Here is a 13,645-nt window from a genome sequence, read left to right as displayed (position 1 = left end):
CCGTGAATCACCTCATTAAGGTGTTAATTGTTTTATTTGTTTCTCCAATAATCCTAGAAAATACTTCCTTTCATTTGTTTTCTCGAAAAATAATTATTAAAAAAAATACCCAACCGGACTTTAAACCGAGCTAAAAATTAGCAGAAATGAATTTGACTTTTAATTGAAGTGTTTGACTGTAGAGTTCGTACAAATGAAAATTTCGGGTTGTCACATCATCCCCCCGTTAGAGGAAATTTCGTCCCGAAATTAGAGTTCAAACAACTAAGTTATTACAAATAACTAAGTAAAAAGATGAGGATATTTCAGCTTAAACTGATCCTCGCGCTCCCAAGTGAATTCCGGTCCTCGCTTGGCGTTCCAGCGAACCTTCACTATCGGGATACGGCTTTGCTTGGTTCGTTTGACCTCTCGGTCCATGATCTCTACTGGTTCTTCCACGAAGTTGAGGCTCTCGTTGATCTCGATCTCGTCGAGTGGGATTACAAGAGTCTCGTCGGATAGGCACTTTTTCAAGTTAGAGACGTGGAAGGTAGGATGTACGTTACTTAGCTCGTGGGGAAGGTTGAGTTTGTAAGCTATGGGGCTGATTCTAGCGAGAATCTCAAAAGGTCCTATGTATCTTGGATTTAGCTTTCCACGCTTTCCGAAGCGTATCAAGCCCTTCCAGGGTGAGACTTTCAAAAGGACTCGGTCTCCCACCTGGAATTCCAAAGGTTTCCTCCGTTTGTTTGCGTAGCTTTTCTGTCGGTCTCTAGAGGCTTTCAATCGTTCACGAATCTGAACGATCTTCTCCGTCGTTTCCCGAATGATCTCCGGACCCGTGAGAGTGCTGTCAGGAACTCGTCCTTTAGCTAACTGCGTGTCACCCACCTCAGCCCGGCACAGAGGGGATCTGCACTTCCGGCCATAGAGGGCTTCAAATGGAGCAGCCTTGATGCTCGTGTGATAACTGTTGTTGTAGGAAAACTCGACAAGGGGTAAATGAGTATCCCATGCCTTCCCAAAGTCGATCACACAGGCTCGCAACATATCCTCCAAGGTTTGGATAGTTATCTCACTTTGTCCGTCGGTCTGTGGATGGTAGGCTGTACTCATGTCCAGCCTCGTTCCTAAGGAGTTTTGTAGCGACTGCCAGAACCTCGAAGTGAACCTACTATCTCTATCGGAGATAATGGATATAGGAACACCATGCAGTCGTACTATCTCCCGAATGTATGTTCTTGTGAGCTTCTCCATTTTGTCGGTCTCTTTGATGGGTGGGAAGTGCGCGGACTTGGTCAATCTGTCGACGATGACCCAAATGGTATCAAGCCCACCCATTGTCTTGGGTAGCTTGGTTATGAAGTCCATAGTGATCAACTCCCACTTCCATTCAGGTATCTCTGGTTGCTGAAGTAAACCTGATGGTTTCTGGTATTCGACCTTAACCTTTGCGCAAGTAAGGCATTTACTCACGAAGGTAGCAATTTCTGCTTTCATGTTAGGCCACCACTATAGCTTTTTAAGATCCAGATACATCTTATCAGAACCCGGGTGGACGGAATATCGAGTGTTGTGCGCTTCCTTCATGACCAAGTCTCTAAAGCCACCGTGTCTCGGTGTCCAGATCCGGTCCATGAGATATAAGGCTCTGTCACCCTTGACTTCCAACTTCATATCCATTCCACGTAGGGATTCTCCCGCCACATTTTCAGGTTTTAAGGCTTCGAAATGAGCCTCCTTAATTTGTGCGGATAGATGCGAATGGATAGTCATAGCTAATGATTTGACTCTTCGTCCAGAATATTCTTTTCGACTTAGGGCGTCTGCTACCACGTTGGCTTTACCCAGATGATAACGAATTTCTCATTCGTAGTCGTTGAGTAGCTCGACCCACCGTCGTTGTCTCATATTGATCTCCTTCTGGTTGAATATGTGTTGAAGGCTTTTGTGGTCTGTAAAGATAGTGCTCTTCGTACCATACAGGTAGTGTCTCCAGATCTACAGAGCGAACACAACCGCTCCTAGTTCGAGATCGTGTGTAGTGTAGTTGACCTCGTGTGTCTTCAGCTGTCTTGAGGCGTAGGCGATGACCTTACCTCGTTGCATCAGAACGCAGCTGAGCCCCTGGTTGGATGCATCGTAGTATACCATGAAGTCGTCTATCCCTTCGGGGAGGGATAGTATCGGTGCGGTGCATAAGGCTGGCTTCAGCGTTTGGAACTCTTTCTCTTGTTTCTCTTCCCAGTCGAAGGCCATGCCTTTCTGGGTCAATGTCGTAAGGGGTTTCGCAATTCGAGAGAAGTTCTGTATGAACCTGCGGTAGTAGCCAGCGAGGCCTAGAAATTGACGAATTTCCGTAGGCGTCTTTGGTGCTGACCAGTTCTCAATAGCTTTAATTTTGGATGGATCCACGTAGATTCCTTCTTCGCTAACCACGTGTCCTAAGAATTCGACTCTTCGAATCCAAAATTTGCATTTAGAGAACTTCGCATAGAGGTTCTCTGATCGTAAGGTTCCTAGGACTTGTCGTAAATGATTGTTATGTTCCTCCTTACTTCGAGAGTAGATAAGTATGTCATCGATGAAAACGATGACGAACTGATCCAAGTAAGGATGACATACCCTATTCATCAAGTCCATGAATACAGCGGGCACATTAGTCAATCCGAACGACATCACTACGAATTCGTAGTGTCCGTAACGAGTTCGGAAGGCTGTCTTCGGAACATCCTCCTCCAGCACTTGTAACTGGTGATACCCGGATCTCAGATCAATCTTGGAAAAGTAACTCGCCCCTTGCAGCTGGTCGAATAAATCGTCTATGCGTGGAAGAGGGTAACGATTTTTGATCGGAAGTTTGTTGAGTTCCCTGTAATCGATACACATACGGAACGATCCGTCTTTCTTCTTCACGAACAAGACTGGTGCTCCCCAGGGTGAGAAGCTTGGTCTTATAAAGCCCTTGCTGAGCAGTTCGTTAAGTTGACCGGACAGTTCTTGCATCTCAGCAGGTGCTAGACGATAGGTCGATTTAGCTACGGGGGTAGCCCCTGGAACTAAGTCGATCCTGAATTCGACTTGACGTTAGGGAGGTAAACCCGGTAGCTTTTCCGGAAAGACGTCAGGGAAGTCGCGTACAACGGGGAGGTCTTTCAGGTCTTTTGTTTTCTGGTTCGCATCGACTACATGTGCAAGGAATGCACGATATTCCCTACGCAAGTACTTCCGGGCTTGAATACTAGAGATGACACGAAGGCTCGTACTGGGTTTGTCTCCGTAGATCAACAAGTTTTCGTTATTCGGTAGGTTTAGGCGGATTGCCTTCTCGAAGCATAGAATATCGGTACGATGGAGACTCAACCAGTCCATGCCCACAATGACATCGAAGCTCTTGATTGCTACAGGTATGAGGTCAATTGGAAATGAATGATTATCTAGCGTGAGGGTACAACCTATGAAAATCTCATTAGAACTCTCTGTCTTTCCGTTAGCCATTTCTACGACGAAGGTTTCTTTTAGTGCTTGCAGTGCTTGATTAAGTAAGTGTTTAAATTTTTTGTTTACGAAGCTCATCTCTGCCCCACTATCAAATTGGATACAAGCATAAGAGTTATCGAGAAGGAACGTACCCGTGACTACTATGGGGTCTGCCACGGCTTCATTGTGGCCAATAGCAAGTAGTCTTCCTGCTCCTCCCGTATTCCCAGCTTTCGGACAGTTTCTTTTGAAGTGTCCTGTCTCGCCGCACCCGTAGCAGGCCTGGCTCACTCCTGCACCGGGAACCTAGGTGATGGGTTTGGGTGGTGTTCTGCAAAACCGGGCGGTATGGCCCTTCCGGTCCCAATTAGCGCAGTGCATTTCCCGGCAGGGGCCGTTATGATGGAAAGTGCACTTGGTGCACTTGGGTAGGGTCCTTGCATATGGTTTGGCTGGTACAGGCGCAGCAGGAGTACTGGCAGCATGGACAGCCACCGTCTGTTGGTTCTTGGAAGAGGGTTGAGCTGATTTGCCCTTCTTTCAGTCCCAACGCTTCCTCTTGTTGTCAGTTGTTTTGGTTGGTGCGGGGGAAGTCATTGTAGTTGTTGTTTTGGTCGATGAGCCTTTGGGCCAATTCCTTGGCACTATCAAAGGTCGCAGGGTGTGATGCTAGAATGTTCCCTCGATATGGGGGTACCAGACCCCAGATGTATCTTTCGATTTTCTTACTTTCGATGGGGACCTTGTTGGGACATAGAGTCACCAGGTCGCAGAACCTGGCTGTATAAGCCACTATGTCGGAACCCTTCATTTTGAGGTTCCACAGTTCCTCCTCGAGCTTCTGAATTTCGCCCCTCAGGCAGTACTCCCTTGTCATTAGGTCTTTCAGTGTATCCCATCCCATGGCGTTAGCTGCTACTAGTGAGAGTAATTTGACATGGCCATTCCACCACGTCAGGACCCTTTCGGTGAAGGTGCAAGCAACGAACTTTATCTTGCTTCCTTCAGGGCATGAGCACATCTCGAAGATTGCTTCTGTTCTTTCGATCCATTGGGACAGTGCAATGATCCCTCCGGTTCCGTTGAAGTATGTTGGTTTGCAGCTGATGAAATCTTTATAGGTACACTCCCGTGTACGTGGGCGGATTTCACCGTGGCTAGAGTTTGTGCCCGTTCCAGCTCCACTTGCACCACCAGAGTTTACTTGGGCCATGGCTGCGGTCACCGCTGCTTGAAACATCACCGCATCGAATTGCGGAGGGGGTGGTGGTGGTGGAGTTTGATTCACAGGCGTGTTTCTGGTCGGACGCTTTCGAGGCGGCATCCTTTACTGAAAGTTTATAAAGATGATGATAATAGTAAGAATCAATTTCAAGAATGATGAGAGTGTTTCATGGACTAAATCGCCATAGTCCAACTATTAGATAGAGGCATATCATTAGAGTAGGGAAACACAAGAGTAAGGACCTTCCAATAGATTAGATAACTGCCAATATTACTGGTATTAATGATGTAAAATGAGTTTGAGAAAAATGACCTAACAGTAGGTCTTACATCAAACCATAAGGGAAAATGTTGGCAGCTTAGAAGTCTAGTTAGAGTACTTTTAAAAGTTAGGAATATTTTACAGACAAGTGCTCCATAGAGCACGGAAAAGAAAGGCTATTCCTTATCCCAAAAGTAAAGATGAGCCGACATCTTCTACCGGCGACGGTTATCCCTCGGGCGAACCCTCAGATCTGCCAGTTGACGTACAACTTCCTGAAGATGTCGTTCATGTGTCCTCTGACGCACTCGGAGTTCCATGACCTCGGCTCGGGATGCAGGTAGCTGTTGCTGCAGAGCATCGTTGGTCCTCCTAGTTCTCTCCATAGCCTCTTCAAGTTGGCGAATGCGGACTGTATTAACGCCAGAGTTGGCTTCCACTTCCATCACTCGGTCGATGGTTGCACGACCTTGCTCGTCATTTCGGGCCATTCTACGAATCATGATGGGCAGGACTCGGTCAGCTGATCCTCCCTCGCTTAGATTTTTAAAAACTTCGGCCCCCATTGTAAGGTAAGGGCTGACCCTGATCATCACTCCAACGATTCAAGGTTGTTGCCCACAAGGGAGTGGGACCTTGAAATGCTGGACGGGGGTTGAGGTTTGGGACTTGACCTTCTTGGGGTAGGTTGTTGACCTCTGGTTCAGAGTCGGAGCCATCCGAAAAGCCTTCTGCGAGGTGATCATCTTCTGGCTCATCATCAAGCCATCCACCAATGCCTTGGTTGGGATAATACGGATCGCCGGGAAGATGGAAGCCAACCATGTTATCTACGTGAGAATGGGGAAAAGAATAGTTAATAGACGTACTAATGAGGATCCTTTTTAGTTTGCACATAAGTAATTATAGTAACACAAAATACTCCTATAGTATTCTGTTCTAATGTTCCCGTTGTAGTAGTGTTGGTAAGTTTTTAGACTTGTTGCAATACCACAATCATTCTTAGGCACATGCTAGTCACTCCTCGGAAAATATGTTGATCAGGCTATATCCTCCTAAATTTGACTATATGTCTTTAAGCCTAATTGTGCTGTTCAACAATCGTAATACTTTTGTTCTGTTCTAGTATGATACTGACACTGGTATGAATAGATGTATATATACTTAGTTAAATATTTTATTATTTAAAAGTATATATTCTTGGTCAGAGTGTTTTAATCCCGTTTCGTTTATAGTTTGTATATATTTTATGGGTTGATATACTCAATTCACTATAAACAATGCTCTGATACCAATCTGTCACACCCCAAAACCGGAACGACGGAAACGTTCTGGGGTGGAGGACGTCATGTACAGTATCACAACAAAGCATAATAGTAAACAAGCAACAACATCCATTGCATTAATAGAATAATTTTGATACAAGTGTGTTCTTTATAGTATGTAAGACACTAAAAGTATGATCAAAATAAAAGATGAGTCTTGTATGTGCTCCATCTTCTCAAAAGCTTCATCGGTACCTGTCTACTGATGACCTGAGAATACAAGTTATTTTAAAAGAGTTTATCAGCATAACGCTGGTGAGTTCATAAGTATTTTTAGTGTCTTTGCTTGTAAGAATATGTTTGTATAAACGTAGTGTAAATGTTCATAGTTGTTTGTAAATGTTTGTAAATAGTTGAACTCTCTAGAAAATCCTATATTTTCTACTGAAATGTAGTCTTCTACCAAGACCCGACTGTTTGTATGTTTGTTCCTTATATAGTGTAAGAGTTTTCCCCAGTGAAACTATCATTATGAAAACACAGTTTACTTAAATGTGTATGTGACATGATCACAAAGTAAATGTCATAGGAAAATAATGTTTTACCTCAGCAGTGACACTGCTGGTTATAAAGTGATGAAATACAGACTCCAGGTACTACTAAATGTACAGTACACCTCGGGGAGTCTAAAGAAAATGAAAATGCAGACTCCACGTGGTATTAAATGAAGAATACGCCTCGAAAAGTCTGTTTTGCCTTTAGTTCTTAAATGGGTTAATTAAAGGTTTGAATGTGAACTCGTATGTAACCATGCTGATCGACAGCTGAATAACTGATGACCCTCCGGTGTCATATGTAGTGAGGTAACATTCTGTCACCCCTTGGCCTTATCGGCTGGGACTGTAGCTAGCAGTTAGGGTGTGGGAGTGTCTGTCCCGTATAGATCTATACACACAATGCCCACTCTCCCTCCAGGAGACTCTGGTTACAAGGTGATACCACAATGAAGTGTCGTATCGAGAAGTAGTATGTCACATTCTATTTATAGTATTCAAAAGTTTTGTATAGTATGTCATAGTATAGTAATGTTTTCTCTGTACTAGCGTATAGTATATCCTCTTGTGTAGTGTATAGTATGTTCTCTTGTATAATGTATAGTATGTTATCTTGTATAGTGTATAGTATGTTCTCTTGTATAGTGTATAGTATGTATTGTTTCTCAATGTAGTACTTATGTAGTGACTCGTAAATGTACTGACTCGTTTATGTATCGTTGTAGTAGTAATAGTGAGTAGAAATTTCGTAACTATACCTATTATAGTTAATTAGTAATGTTGTTTGTATACCTTCGTTACACAAAGGTACTGAACTGAAGTGAAAGATTTTATATCCAACACATATATATGATATATAACTAAGAGTTCAACGACATTCAGACAAATAACAGGATACCCTAAGTCCACAACCAAACAAGGAACAGGAAATAAGGTGAGCTATCAGTCCTAAGTCCTTCAAGTCTTACTTATATAAATATATTAATGTAGATATGAGTTTGATAAATAATGTAAGTTTAAGAAGGTTTGATAATAGTTTTTAGCATCTAAACTAGTTTGATAAAGGGTTTTGAAGTGCTTGAAATCCATAAGTTTGATAGTAATTTGAAAGTAATAGAAAATCCTTCTGGTTGTTCTAAACATTAATCACCTGTGATTAAAGCAATATCTAGAATGTTTCAATTGGTATTCCCCCCCCCCCATAAAAGCATTTAAAATCATTTAAAAGGTTGATTAAGGGGTATGAACTCACCTGAAATGAATGATGTGAATGTAAGATCGGAAAAAGGATGCTAAGTGTCAAGTGAAGACTTGAGCACACACATATATGCATGCAATTAGTGTTTACTCAACTAATCAGGTAAAGAATAACACTTTTAGGACTAAGAAATCCTTAAATGTAAGTGTTATAATCTCATAGGATTGCATAAGAGGGTTGTAAAGTTACTTAAGGGAGTTTTCGGTCCAAGTGGTATGTTTCTTGGAGTTTTCGGTTCTTGTGGTTTTCGGTCCATATGGTTTTCGGTCCAAAGAGGTTTTCGGTCCAAATGGTTGGCCGAAAACTCATGATGTTTGGTGATTTTTAAGGGCTTTCCACCATCAACGAAGTGTTCTAGACTCAATACTAAGTATTAGGAAAGGCTTAAAGTCATTTTGCACCCTTCATAAGGGTTTTCGGTTTAAGGAGATACACTAAACCGAAAACACCTTTTGTTCTTGGATAAATGATGATTTCGAGGCCCTAAATCAAGAGTTTCACTAGATAACAAGTATAGGGAAGTGATACTTACGATATGGAAGCAAAGAAGGGTGTTTTCGGCCCAAAACACTAGTGTGTGTTCTTGGTGTTCCTGAAGATCTAACCCGAAAAAGAGAAGATTTCAAGGATGAAATCGTGTATAACTACTAGATGAAGTGTTGTATCAACAAATCAAGAGAAGAAACACTTACATTTTTGGAAGATTTGGAAGAAGCTCTTATGATACTTGAGAGAGAATGTGGGTGTTCTTGAGTTTGGAAGTAAGAAATGAGGAAGGAAGGAGTAAACTCATGCCTTAAGCATGAGTTCTCGGTCAAAGGGGTTCTCGGTCCAAACCCCTCATGTTTGGCCGTGAATCACCTCATTAAGGTGTTAATTGTTTTATTTGTTTCTCCAATAATCTTAGAAAATACTTCCTTTCATTTGTTTTCTCGAAAAATAATTATTAAAAAAAATACCCAACCGGACTTTAAACCGAGCTAAAAATTAGCAGAAATGAATTTGACTTTTAATTGAAGTGTTTGACTGTAGAGTTCGTACAAATGAAAATTTCGGGTCGTCACAGTCCTTGCCTTAATATTTCATTTGGGTGACTTATTAAGGACTCTTTATCTAATCTAAACTTGTCTTTCTTTCTTTTCAGATGTCTTCCAACACTACCACTGGCTCAAACCCTACAGGCTCCTTTTCCCTCATGAACTTGTGTGGGAAAGTCACTTTTGATGGACTAATTTCAATGATTGGATTAGGAACATGTAACGCCCGTAGATCCGAGCTAGTCAATTTAGAGATAATAGGGGTCAAAAACGACTTTTTGACAAAAGATTATTTAGAATAAATAATCTTAACCAAGTTGTAGAATATGTCTCAAGAGTTCCGTACATATAAAGAACGCCGAAATCCGAGTTATAACGAAGAAGTTATGACCCGTCGAAGTTTCGCGACGGAACCGACATTACACCAGGAAGCGTAAATAGTGAATTTACGATAGAGCGACTTTTAGCCTTAGCGATCTAAACGAAAGTTGTAGAATACGTTAAACCGAGAGCGTCCATAAAAAGAATGCCCAAATCTGACTTGAAATGAGGAAGTTATGATTTTTCGAAGTTTCGGCTAAGTAGTGTACAACCCGAAATTCGAGTATTAGATCGAGCGGTTTTTAGCTGACACAGCCTAAACAAGAATCGAAGATCTCGTTAATAGTAGCATAACGATAAAAAGACAGACGAAAACGGATGTCGGATGAAGAAGTTATAAATTTTTAACGGACCAATCCTGTCCCGGCCTGTTGAAAATATAACTTTTAAAATAAAGTCAAAATTAGCCGACGGAGTCTAAACGAAAGTTGTAGAGTACGTTCTCGCCTATGTGTGGATATAAAGAACGTCGAAAACGGAGATCGTATGCGAAAGATACAAATTTGTGAAGTTGAGGGTGTAATTTGCGAAACCTGTTGCGATAGTGATGACGTGGCTCGATCTGGGCCGTCCGATGAAGATCAGCCTCGCATCCGATGAACGACGCATCACCGTTCGCTACGCCCCACGTCCAAGGTTGGGTACACCCAGCGTACCTCGGCCTTATCCCTTCCGAGTCCGGGTGCGAGCCAGTTGTATGCGAGCTGGACCCTTATCCGAACTACGCCCAGCGTAGTTGAGTTGTACACCCAGCGTACGGTCCGAGATCAGCCCTATAAATAGGTGTGAATTCTTCCAAGTTTTTCACACCAAATCTCATTCTATCTCTACAATCCCTAAACCCTCCTAAACCCTAGGAAACCCCCCTAGCATCCGAAGGAATCCCCGAGGCTCCCGGATTCCCGAGAAAAAGGGTCTTTCGGTTTAGAAACGCTGCTCCAAGCAAAGCATGGTTTTCTTTATAATCCGCTGTAAGTGAGCTACGCCTATGAAATTTTTAATATAGCTTTTAAATAATTATAGTAATGTTATTAGGTCCTTAAAATAATTATTTGGGCTATTATTACGAGTTATATAGAGTGTTGTTTAACGCTTATATAATAATAATAATAGCTAGACTATTAATTAGTCGCGGTAAACGTTAGATTAAACCCTAGTGGTATTGATGCTAGGTTTTGTCAAGGGAAAATTGTTTTGAGATAACGAAGCGTTGTCCGAGTACCGAGTCACCACCTTACTAGGTGAGTGCATAGACCCCTTTCATGAACATGATTTTAATACAAGTATTGATTGAAGTATTAAATATATGATTATGTGCGAGTTATTTGATGTTGCCTAAAATACCTGTTAAAGAACATACCTTATTATGTATGATGATTTAGGATAAAGAGTAAACCTAAATTAATTATGGGGAATATTGGGTAGTCTTTTCTTAAGAGTACGAGTGAGTTATACTCAGAGAATAGAACTTTAGTATATTTCATTGATCCGGGAGCATGGATTAGACATAGTCATTCTCCTTAGTCCGGGATTATGGATTAAGACCTAGTCAATCGTCCTCAGTCCGGGAGTATGGATAGGACATAGTCATTATTTGTTAATCCGGGAGAATATATTTACACATAGACACTTATCCCTAATCCGAGAGTATGGAATGGGCACAATTATTGATCCGAGAGCATGGATTAGATCCGAGAGTATGGATTAAGTAAGAGGTAAAATTTAAGGTCCGGGAGTATGGATAGTCTCGTTGTGAGGATTAACGGGGTGGGGTAAGAGTTGCTATTATATATATGGTAATATTGTATATTTTGGTGAGTTCTAAATTGTATATATGATATGACATTGTGGGATTGAAATCCCTATGTACTCACCGGGTTTCCCAACCTGGCCCACTCAAGCTTATTTGAATCACAGGTGTCGAGACGAAGTTACATTACACTGAGAGATTAAAGAAGTGTAGATCACTAGTGATAATGAATATAAGTTATGTTTATGCTTATGTTTCTGTATTGACGATGACATCCCAATGTTTTAAAACGAATAAAATACATTTCTTCGGAAATGGCATGATAACGTATTTATCATGTTTTTCTGGGAACAAATTCCACAACATTTTTATTAAAAGAGGTACTCTGATTTTTATGAAGCATAAACAAAATCGGTCTTTTCTGGCCGTGAAAATGGGGATGTCACAGTTGGTATCAGAGCATTAGTTTAAGCAAACTAGGAATAAAGATTTATTTCTAGACTTAAACTTAGAATGCTAAGCGATGATCGTGAGAAGAGTGTCTAATATATTTTAGGTAGTACACCTGAATAGACACAAGCACTAGATTAATTAGGGAAGTTGCCTAAAATGCTTTTATGTGCTAAATGATTTAAGATATGCATTATATGATCGGATCTATGGTCTGTTGCCGACCGGATCTGGAAATTTTATGTGTTCAGACTTCTAAACATTTAATTACGATATTAGAACTAGCATGTAACTTTTCGGAGTAATAAGGTGAAATACGCGTCTAAATCTTCTCTATCTATATTCTCGTCTCGATACACTGAAAGCATGCTTCAGTGAACATAACGTCTTGGTGAAGACTCATAGCGAATTGAATAAATGGAGGAAATGAGAAGGTTTACGATATTGAGTGGTACCTATCGGAAGATATCGTAAGAGTGATATCTTGCCTTTAGAATGCGTCTAAGAAATAATACGTCTAGTACGGGAGAAGTACACTTTCGATTAGCAGAAAGAAAGATTTTTGGTATAATCCATGAAGTTATCCCATCATCTGACATTTCCATCACCAACCGAGTTGAAGCAGAAATGATGATTGAAGATACGCATGGAAGAAGTCCTAGTAGAGTCTAGGGAAAATTATGTGATTGTTTGGACACATTTGTATGTGTTAAAATTGTTTTTGAGGTAATAACTTGGAGAACTGTGAGACAATACTTGGGACGAGTATGAGTAGGTGTGAATGGTAGTAGAGGCCTATACTACCGGAAGCACAAGACTCACACTTGGATCAGGGAAAGTCACAAGGTTACCAAGAAGCTAGTAATTGATACCGTTTTATTCAAGTATGTCGTTACCATCGTTTCGGTAATGACTAAGAAGATTGTTGTTATTCCGACCCTAGTGGTCATATCGAATTGAGTCCGACTACGATGAGTAGCATCTGACTTAAGCTAGAAGATTGAAGTGAAAGACAATCAAAGTGATCAGTAGAGGTGTCGCGATAGTTGCTTGTAGCTAGGAATGCTACCTTTTAAGATGTGATTATATCACATTAGAACATGAAGGAAGGTATAGTATGTTCTGGAAATTTGACTCTAAAAGACATGAGTCTAAGCGTTGCAACATACGATGATAGGTCATTACAATATGACACATCGTTCCATGGTAGTAATCCTAAGATTGTTAAGAAGAAGAACCAGTCTCCAGTAAGGATCGAGATTGTGACTTGAAGGTTGTAATTTGGAGTCCAACGAGCAGGTGCAAGATCGAGCATCGCCTGCACTTATGGAATCCAAGAGTTAGATACTCGTTTGAAGCAACATAGAAGATACAATTATTATTTAGGATGAAGAGATAACGTATGGAGTCACTATACAGCCCTGTTTCGCTGATGATTCCGGGACGTAATCATCCTAAGGGGGGATAATTGTAACGCCCGTAGATCCGGGCTAGTCAATTTAGAGATAATAGGGGTCGAAAATGACTTTTTGACAAAAGATTATTTAGAATATGTCTAGAATATGTCCCAAGGGTTCCTTACATATAATGAACGCCGAAATCCGAGTTATAACGAGAAGTTATGACCCGTCGAAGTTTCGCGACGGAACTGGCATGACACCTGGAAACGTAAATAGTGAATTTACGATAGAGCGACTTTTAGCCTTAGCGATCTAAACGAAAGTCGTAGAATACGTTAAACCGAGAGCGTCCATAAAAAGAATGCCCAAATCTGACTTCGTATGAGGAAGTTATGATTTTTCGAAGTTTCGGCTTAGCAGTGTACAGCCCGAAATTCGAGTATTAGATCGAGCGGTTTTTAGCCGACACAACCTAAATGAGAATCGAAGATCTCGTTAATAGTAGCATAACGATAAAAAGACAGACGAAAACGGACGTCGGATGAAGATGTTATAAATTTTTAACGGACCAATCCTGTCCCGGCCTGTTGAAAATATAACTT

The sequence above is a fragment of the Lactuca virosa genome, chromosome 3 (assembly GCF_052849685.1).
Source record: "Lactuca virosa cultivar CGN04683 chromosome 3, Lactuca_virosa_CGN04683_v6, whole genome shotgun sequence".
Lineage (NCBI taxonomy): Eukaryota > Viridiplantae > Streptophyta > Magnoliopsida > Asterales > Asteraceae > Lactuca > Lactuca virosa.
Note: the sequence above shows the minus strand (reverse complement) of the source record.